The following is a 9,033-nucleotide window of genomic DNA, read 5'->3' as shown; positions in this document are numbered from 1 at the left end:
CCATCTCTCCACACCCTCTCCAACAACTGTAGTCTTTTGCTTTGTTCATTTTAGCCGCTCTGACTGGCGTGAGGGGGTATCTCAGTGTGGTTTTGATTTCTGTTTCCCTGATGATGAGTGATGTTGAGCATCGTTTTATGTGTCTGTAGGCCATTTGGATGTCCTCTTTGGAGAAGTGTCTGTTCATGTCTTCTGCCCATTTCTTCACTGGATTATTTGTTTTGTGATTGTGAAGTTTGGTGAGTTCCTTGTACATTTTCAGTATTAGCCCTTTATCTGATATGTCATTTGCAACTATCTTTTCCCATTCTGTCGGTTGCCTATTAGTTTTCTTGATTGTTTCCTTTGCCTTGAGAATAAATGATCTGACTCGGATATTTCTGAGAAGTTGTAACATATTGCAAACGGAGAGCCAGAAGTCCCATTCTGGAGTGGAAAAGTTCTGTGGGGGTCAATGTTTACTCGCTGTCGCTCCTACCTGCCCCCAGCAGACCCCAGCCCCTGGGTCATCTCATTAGAAAGCCCTGTTTACAGGGTGGCCTCAGTCTCTACTCAGCCCCTGCTATTAATTCAAGTCAGTAAAACCCTATCCTGTACTAATATATCATGTTATTTTTAAAGGGCCAATATTCCATATATTTATCTAAAGCCAGTGTACTGGTATTTTTAAAACTCTGACCTCTGAATCACTTAGACTTTGAGACACACCCCAATGGTGACACACTGTATTAGCTAACATCTTGATGTGAACAGGAAACAGTGGTTGAGAAAATCTTCTGTGCCTCAAGAAAAAGATAGGCAATAGAACAGTGATTCCAAGAATAAATCTCGCTCTAGTTCAAGGACTCTCTCACCAGGGCGCCTGAGTGGCTCAGCTGGTTAAGCATCCAACTTTGACTCAGGTCATGATCTCACGGTTCGTGGGTTCAAGCCCTGTGTTGGGCTCTTTGCTGACAGCTAGCTCAGAGCCTGGAGCCTGCTTCAGATTCTGTGTCTCCCTCTCTCTCTGAGCCTCCCCTGCTCACGCTCTCTCTCTCTCTGTCTCTCAAAAACAAACAAACAAACAAACAAAAAAATAACACACATTACAAAAAAGGATTCTCTGACCATGTGGAAGATGAATGTGACAAATGGATTTGGATACAGGTAACTTCCACATGGAGTCTCCATGCAGATATAGTGACGACAAACCGGAAATGCTTTCTTTTAACAAGACCTAGACAGGGCAGAATACAGTCCTTGCCAAAAAGAAAAGAGGGTTGTTTTTGTTAAGCTTTTCCAACACATCAAATACAAAAGACGGGATTATTCGACGATAAGGACTAGGGGAACTATTTGGGTTAGTTATAACTAAACCTTCTCAGCATTTCCTCAAATATCTAAAGGCCACAAGAAACTTTCTGAGAAGCTGGAGTTGCTAGCATGAAAATATGCTCATGACCGAACAATAAAATGTCACCCCACTTTATTTTCGATATCTCATTGTTTATAAAAGGTCAAATAACATTGTTTCATTTTCAACTTAATTTTCATGACTACCATGTAAATTCTTAAGAAGTTTCTTTTTATCTCAAATATTACTGGCCTCGATTACTTTCTTTGTTAATAATTTATAATAGAATAATACATGCTTAATATATTTTTTGTATTCACATATCTATGTGTTTTATAACATTTATAAATGGTTGTATTTGAAATACATTAAGTGCTCAGTTCCACAAATCTTTGTGAAAGAATTTTTAGCATTTATAAAATGCTAGGAAGGTCATTTTGCTATGGCATAGCAATCACTATGTATCATGTTGGACTGTATGTGGTCCTCCCAACATCCAGCTTTGGCCCTCAGTTTCCCTTTGGGTGACAGATTAGCGGTTTCTTCTGAAATGGGTCCAGATATTAACATTTTAGGTATACCAGTTGGTGCCAATTTTCCCATAAACATTCAAGCAGCTAGTTAAAAAGATAATTATCTATAATGAAGGAAAAGTTTCAGCGGTGTTCATGAGTTCTGGCATTGCAGATGCCGTGGGTTTCTAAATGTGGCAGGTGGGCAGAGGAGAACCAGGGTCATTATATGACTCATATAAGCACCAGATTTTCCTCTTTAATTTTCAGAGTTGACAAGAAAGCTGAAATGTATCTCCTTCTCCTCCTCGTCCACTGACATGAGTGCACAGTGGGCCGGTGTGGATCAAATAGAACTTTCTCAGCAATTAAAAAACAATCAAATGTGTTGTTAATTCTGTATGGTATACAATGATATTGTCGAAAATATTCTTAGTTTTTAGAGATCTATATCAAAGAATCTGCAACGGAATGTCATGATGTCTGGGATGTGATTTTAAACTCTAGGGAAGAAAATCATTGCGAAGTAAAGTGTGACAAATGTTTTCTCGATGGGCAATGGGAATATGGTGGTTTACTTCATTATTCCTTCTGTTCTGTTTTGAAATTTTTCATAATAAAAAATCAATAACAACCAAACAAAAATTCCAACCCAGACAAACCACCAAAGAGAATAATAAATGACAATAAAGGCATATATAAGAGAACAAATACAAATGCCTCCCCATGAACAAAATGCTTGACATCACTAAGAATCAATCAATAAAAAGATTTTAACTATAAAATATAATTTTTAATCTCCCAATTGGTAAAAAAAAACCCTTTTTTTAAATGATAAAGCAGAAGACCTTTGAAATATTCTCTCTCTCTCTCTCTCTCTCTCTCTCATTAGCCTCTGGGAGAATTGTAGATTGAACTTTTTTGGAAGTCAATTAGACAATTCATGCAAAAGCCTAAACACAGTGAATGTTTTTTGGAGTCAATTTATCCCCAGATTGTTTAGATTAGCAACAACTTGGGAAAACAAAACCAAACCAAACACTTGATATCTAATAATAGGGGACTGGTGAAATAAATTATGACACATGCAAACACTGAATACTATGTAAACATTAAAAGAACAATATTGACAATATTGACAATAATGTTTACCAACATAGAAGTTCTTAATATACTGCTAGGTGAAAAGAGAAACCAGCAAAACTATATATAGAAGGATCCAATTTTTAGAGGAAAGTATATGCATATAAATGGACAAAAAATTCAGCCAGGAGATGAACCAACTTTGCACTAGCTGTCTCTAAGTAGCAGGATTGATTATAAATGATTGTTTTTTCCTTCTTTATGCTCTCTAATATTCTCTAGTAATAAATTATTTAAAAATTTTTAAATATTTATTTTTGAGAGAAAGAGAGAGACGGAGCATGAGCAGGGGAGGGTCAGAGAGAGAGGTAGACACAGAATCCAAAGCAGACTCCAGGCTCTGAGCTGTCAGCACAGAGCCCAACATGGGGCTCAAGCCCATGAACTGTGAGATCATGACCTGAGCCAAAGTTGGATGCTTAACCGACTGAGCCACCCAGGCGCTCCTGACTGAAGGCAATTTTAAGACATAGGCAGGGACAACTGTATGTAAATTATGATTATACCAGTATCAGTCAGCTTCAGTTGGAGAAAGGCCACAAGCTATGGAAGAGAGAGGCTGTTGAAAATACAGAACAACAGAGCATCTTCCGAAGAAATAGATATTGGTAATGTTTTTTATTTTCTTCTTGCAAAGGCACAAATGCCTTCTATTTAGGGCTGTCTCAGAGGCAGGCTGACTTGGACAATCTAACACCGCATTTTCAGGAACAATTCCTGCTGCGGCGGCTCGGGCGTTCATCCTCTGCGAGCCAGGAAACTTCTCAGGATGAGGAGCACAATGCCAGGCCTTGTGGAGGGCCTCTGTGGCACGGAGGCCAGACCCAGGGAGCCAGAGCCAACCGCAGGCCGAGGAAGTGAACCTGCGTGTCCGGATCTGCAAAATGTCAGCTTGCGAGGGACCTGGATCTCCCACAGGAATCCGACTCTGTGCACAAACAAGGACAACGGGCTTTCTGCTGAGGTGAGCAGAGAACAGACAAACTCAGTCTTCCCTGCAGTGACGCAAGACTGTCCTGTCGAGGTTGGAGGTAAAGCCAGGCCAGCAGGGATGCTTCCTGGCCTGTGATATCATCCGAGAGGGCTTCCCCGCCCTGCACAGAGGTCCACCTTTGCATACCTAATCTGTTTCTAGTAAAAACCACGGAGACACACCCAAGAGAAAATCCTAGAAGAGAAAAAATGGGACTGAACTAGCACCTGAGCCACATATGCCTTTTGGTCATGTTGGCCCTGCTTAATTTGTCAAAGGCGGCTAAGGAAGAGAGCTAGACGTCTACTTAGAGACAGTTACAAACTTCTGCTTCATCCCTGGCTATTCTGAGTTACACAAACAAGATGAACACTGTTGCAAGGCAGGAGAAATAAAGACGGCAGAGCTCATGGGAACAAGGTAAAGGCACAGCCCTCTTTAGATCCTCAAAAGGAGATTTAAACCTGTCCCTGCATAGTAACACAATACCAAGTGGTTCAAGAAGTGTGTTGTTTCAACTATAATATTCAATATAGACATCACAGCTGGGAAGAAAAATGGCAGGGATGATGCTTAGAGGACGATGGATCCATATATATATATATGGATCTGCTATTTCTAAGGATGAGTTTTTATTTCTTTGAAAGATAAAACTCAAACATGAGTTGAAAAGGATGTATTGCCAGAGAAAAGACACTCAAGTCAACAGTTCTGTCAGAGCAGCTGCAGACAGCAGTGCAGGTTGTGCACTGCACAAAGGCACCACATACATCACGGATATCAAAGATTTATGTATTTATTGTGACAATATTCCAGTAGATGGCAGTATCTTCAGGGAGGGTGTCTTAAAATTTGCAATGGCACCATACGGCCCACGAAGAGCCTTGACTTCACCAAAAAGAACACTGAATATCTTAACTGAAGGGACTCCATGAAATTAGTAGCAATTTCCATTTTTTAGAAATGGAATCTCCATGCATTTCATTTTCAAGTCCTAAAATTTAATGGGTAATGAAAATATGTGGAGAGCTACTCAACAATCACCAATATAATTTGCTCTCTTTCTTGTTTTTTTTTCTTAATTGCTTTTGTCTAATCCGGTGTTCTTTGTGAGTAATCTTTTACTTTTTAAGGTAATAGAGCATTATTCTCTTTGGTCGTACAAAAAATGGAAAGAGGATATTGTACAAATTGAGGCAGCACATCATGCTTTTCCAAATGTGTGCAATTTCTATTACCGAGTCATAAATATTTAAGGACATGCATCCACACCATCACCCAGAAAGATTCTACACTGGACTCTTCCAAGTGCGTGTGTCTTTTAGTAAGCACTTGTAAGAGCCATTATCTAAATCATAACAAACAGCCCACATTTCAAAGTTCTGAAAATTGGGCAAGTTAAAAGTTGGTCAACACAGCATGACAGAAGTCTACCTTTCTCTGATTTTCCCACTTCTGCTTTTTGTCTTGTCGTGGAGAAAAAGACAATTCGGGCAAACATTTCCTTGCTTTTGGAATAAAGCAAGCCAGGTGTGAGAAGTTTTTCTTAAGACCTGCAATCTTATATCCCCGAGGACACTGAATTATTAATGGATAAAAGAGAGAACAAATAACCAAGAAAGGGTTCTTGGCAGCCATTGTTTGACGTTCATGGTGTTACACAACATTGAGCATGTCCAATTCACCTGCCAGGAGCTATCTGATTCTTACTCTAGGGTTCCATTTTCCTATTTCGATCTTATCCAGCATCTGGCTGGGTGATGGTCCATGTCAGAAGATGTAGATCTTCTTTTTATTCCATTAAACTTTGGGATCTGGTTATGATATCATGCCTCATATATTTTCATCAACAAACGATCATATGAGCTGGTTATCTATTCCCCGCAGAAGCTAGGCTTGTGCTAGGAAAGGAAATAGGAAAATCAGGATTTTATTAGTCTCTTAAGTGTTCAGTCCTTCTGTTCTCCTGGGTCTGGCTGGACTGTCTCCTCATCTCATTTATCAGGTAGAATGACATTAAGAACACTCAGTCCACACACTATCTCAAAGGAGATGCAGAGCCTTCTTTACACTTAGATTGAATTTGCTGGACTCTGAGGTTAAACAGGTAAAAAGAACTGCTGTTTTAGCATTTACAGCGAAGTTCCAACTAAAGGACTGATTCGGTGAAGGGGCCCCTAGGAGGGCACAAACAAGGGTGGAAAGGTGAAGGTCAAGGCGTTGGTGAGCAGGACCACATGATCCAATCATTCCAGCTGTTTAGCAGATTGATTTCTTTGCCTGGCTACATGGTGCACTTTGGTAGATTGTTTTTCTCTTTTTCTTTTGGGAAAATGATACTAATTTAAGTAGCTGAGCCTCAGTTCTTGGGGTGAAAAAAAAGCATTTTCAAACAAGTCCTTGAAATGATGTCTGGGATTTGCTTTAAAGTAATTTAGGGGGAGGGAGAACAGAAAGGAGGGGCCCTATCAACATCGGTCATGAGATGGTAACTGTCCAAACTGGGCGATGGGTAGAATCCCTGCCTTTGTTTGACATTTTCCATTGAAAGAGTTTTTAAAAAAAATAAGATAGAAAGCCAAGGATTCATAAACTTGCTAGTTATTAGTTCCAACTTTTAGTTTCACCTAAAACCTCGTTTAAAAAAACTGCTAACAAGGAATGCTAACATCTTCTAATAGAGGTATTAACAAACAGCAGAATTGCCAATGGAGAGGATCTGATGAGGAGGAAGGTGTAATGATCAGCCCCATGGACAGTGAGCTGTATCCACTGGGCGCATCCACAGGCTTCATGCACTCCTGATGCCCAGGCACAGAATTCCACACCCCAGGTCTCACTGGTAAGCACATAGGGGAATGCTGAGTTACAATGTTTCTTTCAAGGCTGCTTCACTTTTTCTTAGTTCTTGTGGTTGGAACCAGAGTCAAGACCAAAAGTGACAAACAACTGTGGAGAGAGTTATGGGTTTGTACGGGACAGGAAAAGAATCAGCTTCTCTCTTCAGTATTGCACATCTCCTCTTTGCCCTCGGGCCCCTGGATTACCCAGAACCTTGAGGGCAGGAGATCTCACTGAGTGGAGGAGCTCAGGCAGCCCCTGGCATTTGGAAGAGTGTGATCTCAGTTAAACTACCTCCAGTGTACCTAGCAACTCTCAAACACCTCTGATTCTGAACTTGACTGCAATCATGAGCCACTGTTCTGGATAGTGAGCTGCTTCTGGGAAATAGAGAAGATCCCACTAAGTACCTAAGTATCTGGAGACGAGGACATTTGGAGGCTTGATGTCAATCTTTTTGAAAAGTATTGTGAATCATATCTTAAAACAACCCGCCCCCCTCCCCTGAGCTGACCTTGTGCATACAAAATAAGCGTGCATACAAAATAACAGGAATTTAAAAAAAAAGAAAGAGAGAGGGAGTTGGCACTTTTTTCCTATTCCTGTTATCAGCTAACTGAGGTTAAAGAGGATTTCTTGGCACAAAGCCGCTTGATTCTATTCCACCTGAAGTAATGAGGTGAGGTGGTAGGAAAGAGATCTATTTGAGGAGAGGCTAATTGAACAAGTTCCTACTCTAAGGAAAAATAAAAACACACCAAGGATTCTATAGAAGAATAAACCAAGAATTCTGTACCACTGATTTCTGAACACTGTACCATGTCAGGGGCTCACAACAAGCTCCTCTTCCTTGGCTTTGGGCAAATGATCTGACTTGGATTTCTTCTTACTCATAACCTCCCAGCAAGGGAAGAATCTAAGGATTGCTTCATTTTTGCCAAATGGCTAAAAAAAATTTCTCTTCTATCCTATAATTGGGCTCTAGCCCAGCCAAGGCAATTTAGACTATGAGACGCATTCCACTCATTTGGGACTGGTTCAAACCTCCTTTTACGCTTCCCAGAGAACACCTGAAAGGCATAAAATAATGGCTTCACAGCACACCTTTCTGTTATATAAATATTACTGTTATCTTAAAGATCCAGCAGAAAACCACCACAGGGGGTACTGTTGGGTCCTGCCCAGAACGCCTTTACTGCATGAATGTGCCCACCAGCAAGAGGCCGGGTGCTGGCTGCTAACAGTGAGGGAGAACCCTATTCATCACTAGAGCCCCTGCAACTAGGAGGCTACACATCCCTGGCTGGAGGTGACCTGAAGCTGGTGAATAATGGGGGGCGTGGCTTACAAAGAGCCGGCCCCCTTGCCTCAAGGCAGGCTTTATCCTGTGGTGCAGTTCCTGCTCCAGGATTCAGGCGTGGGATCAAGTTGAGCTGGAATCCGGTGAAAACCATGTCCTTGCTCCATGGCTTCCCCTTCCCTCTCCGCCCCTTCACATCTCAGCATGGTCCTCTGAGAGCGCTCCCTCAGGAAAGCCCCTTCCCAGGTCCCCATCTCAGGCTCTGCTTCTAGGGAACCTAGATTCATGACACTTCAAGAACCCCATGGCAGCAAATGAAAATTAACACTTATTATTTTTAGTCTGCTGTCTTTCAGTGTCTCCCAATCTGGACAATTTCGTGTGTTTACACCCGTGGACACAAGATTTATTAAACGGTCTTCAGAAAACATGCGGAAGGCCCCCTGGAATCTGTAGCAGCTCACACCTCCTATTCGAGCATCTGACTTAATAGACAAATAGCCCTCCCAGCCCCCAGCCCCGTTTCCCAAAACAATGCGTGGACCAGATCGCAAGCCCCATTTTCCACCTGTGCACGTGTATACAGAGACAAGGCCACCACAGCACCACTGTTCTGATCTGTCACAGCAGGTTTGCCTTCCCTAATACACCGTGAACTTTGTGCGAGGCCAGCTGGCTCTGTTTTATTTACTGTTTGATATTTGATATTCCTAAATTCCAATTCATAGAGTCAAGAAAAAAACAACTCGGGTTAAGGTTCAAATGAGCACCCTTCACATGCCTGATGGTGCTCCCAGGTCAATTCATCCCACCTCAAGAAGAAAAGCATCTTTCATCCATCCCTGGTGCAAGAATTAGAAACACAAAACCTGTCAATTGGTTCCCATTAGGAAGAATCTGCTAAGTTTGCTCAGGAAAGCAAAGCTCCTTC

The 9,033-nt window shown here is 41.5% G+C and overlaps 1 protein-coding gene across 8 annotated transcripts in view; it reads right to left on the bottom strand.

Annotated features, from left to right (window-relative positions):
* Positions 1-9,033, bottom strand: part of ZNF827 (zinc finger protein 827) — a 170,268-nt gene that overhangs the window by 66,632 nt on the left and 94,603 nt on the right. The gene's annotated exons all lie outside the window — the stretch shown is intronic.

Source organism: Suricata suricatta, chromosome 1 (genome assembly GCF_006229205.1).
Source record: "Suricata suricatta isolate VVHF042 chromosome 1, meerkat_22Aug2017_6uvM2_HiC, whole genome shotgun sequence".
In the NCBI taxonomy this organism is placed as follows: Eukaryota; Metazoa; Chordata; class Mammalia; order Carnivora; family Herpestidae; genus Suricata; species Suricata suricatta.
The sequence above is the reverse complement of the archived record's forward strand: the minus strand, read 5'-3'. Positions and strand labels throughout refer to the sequence as shown.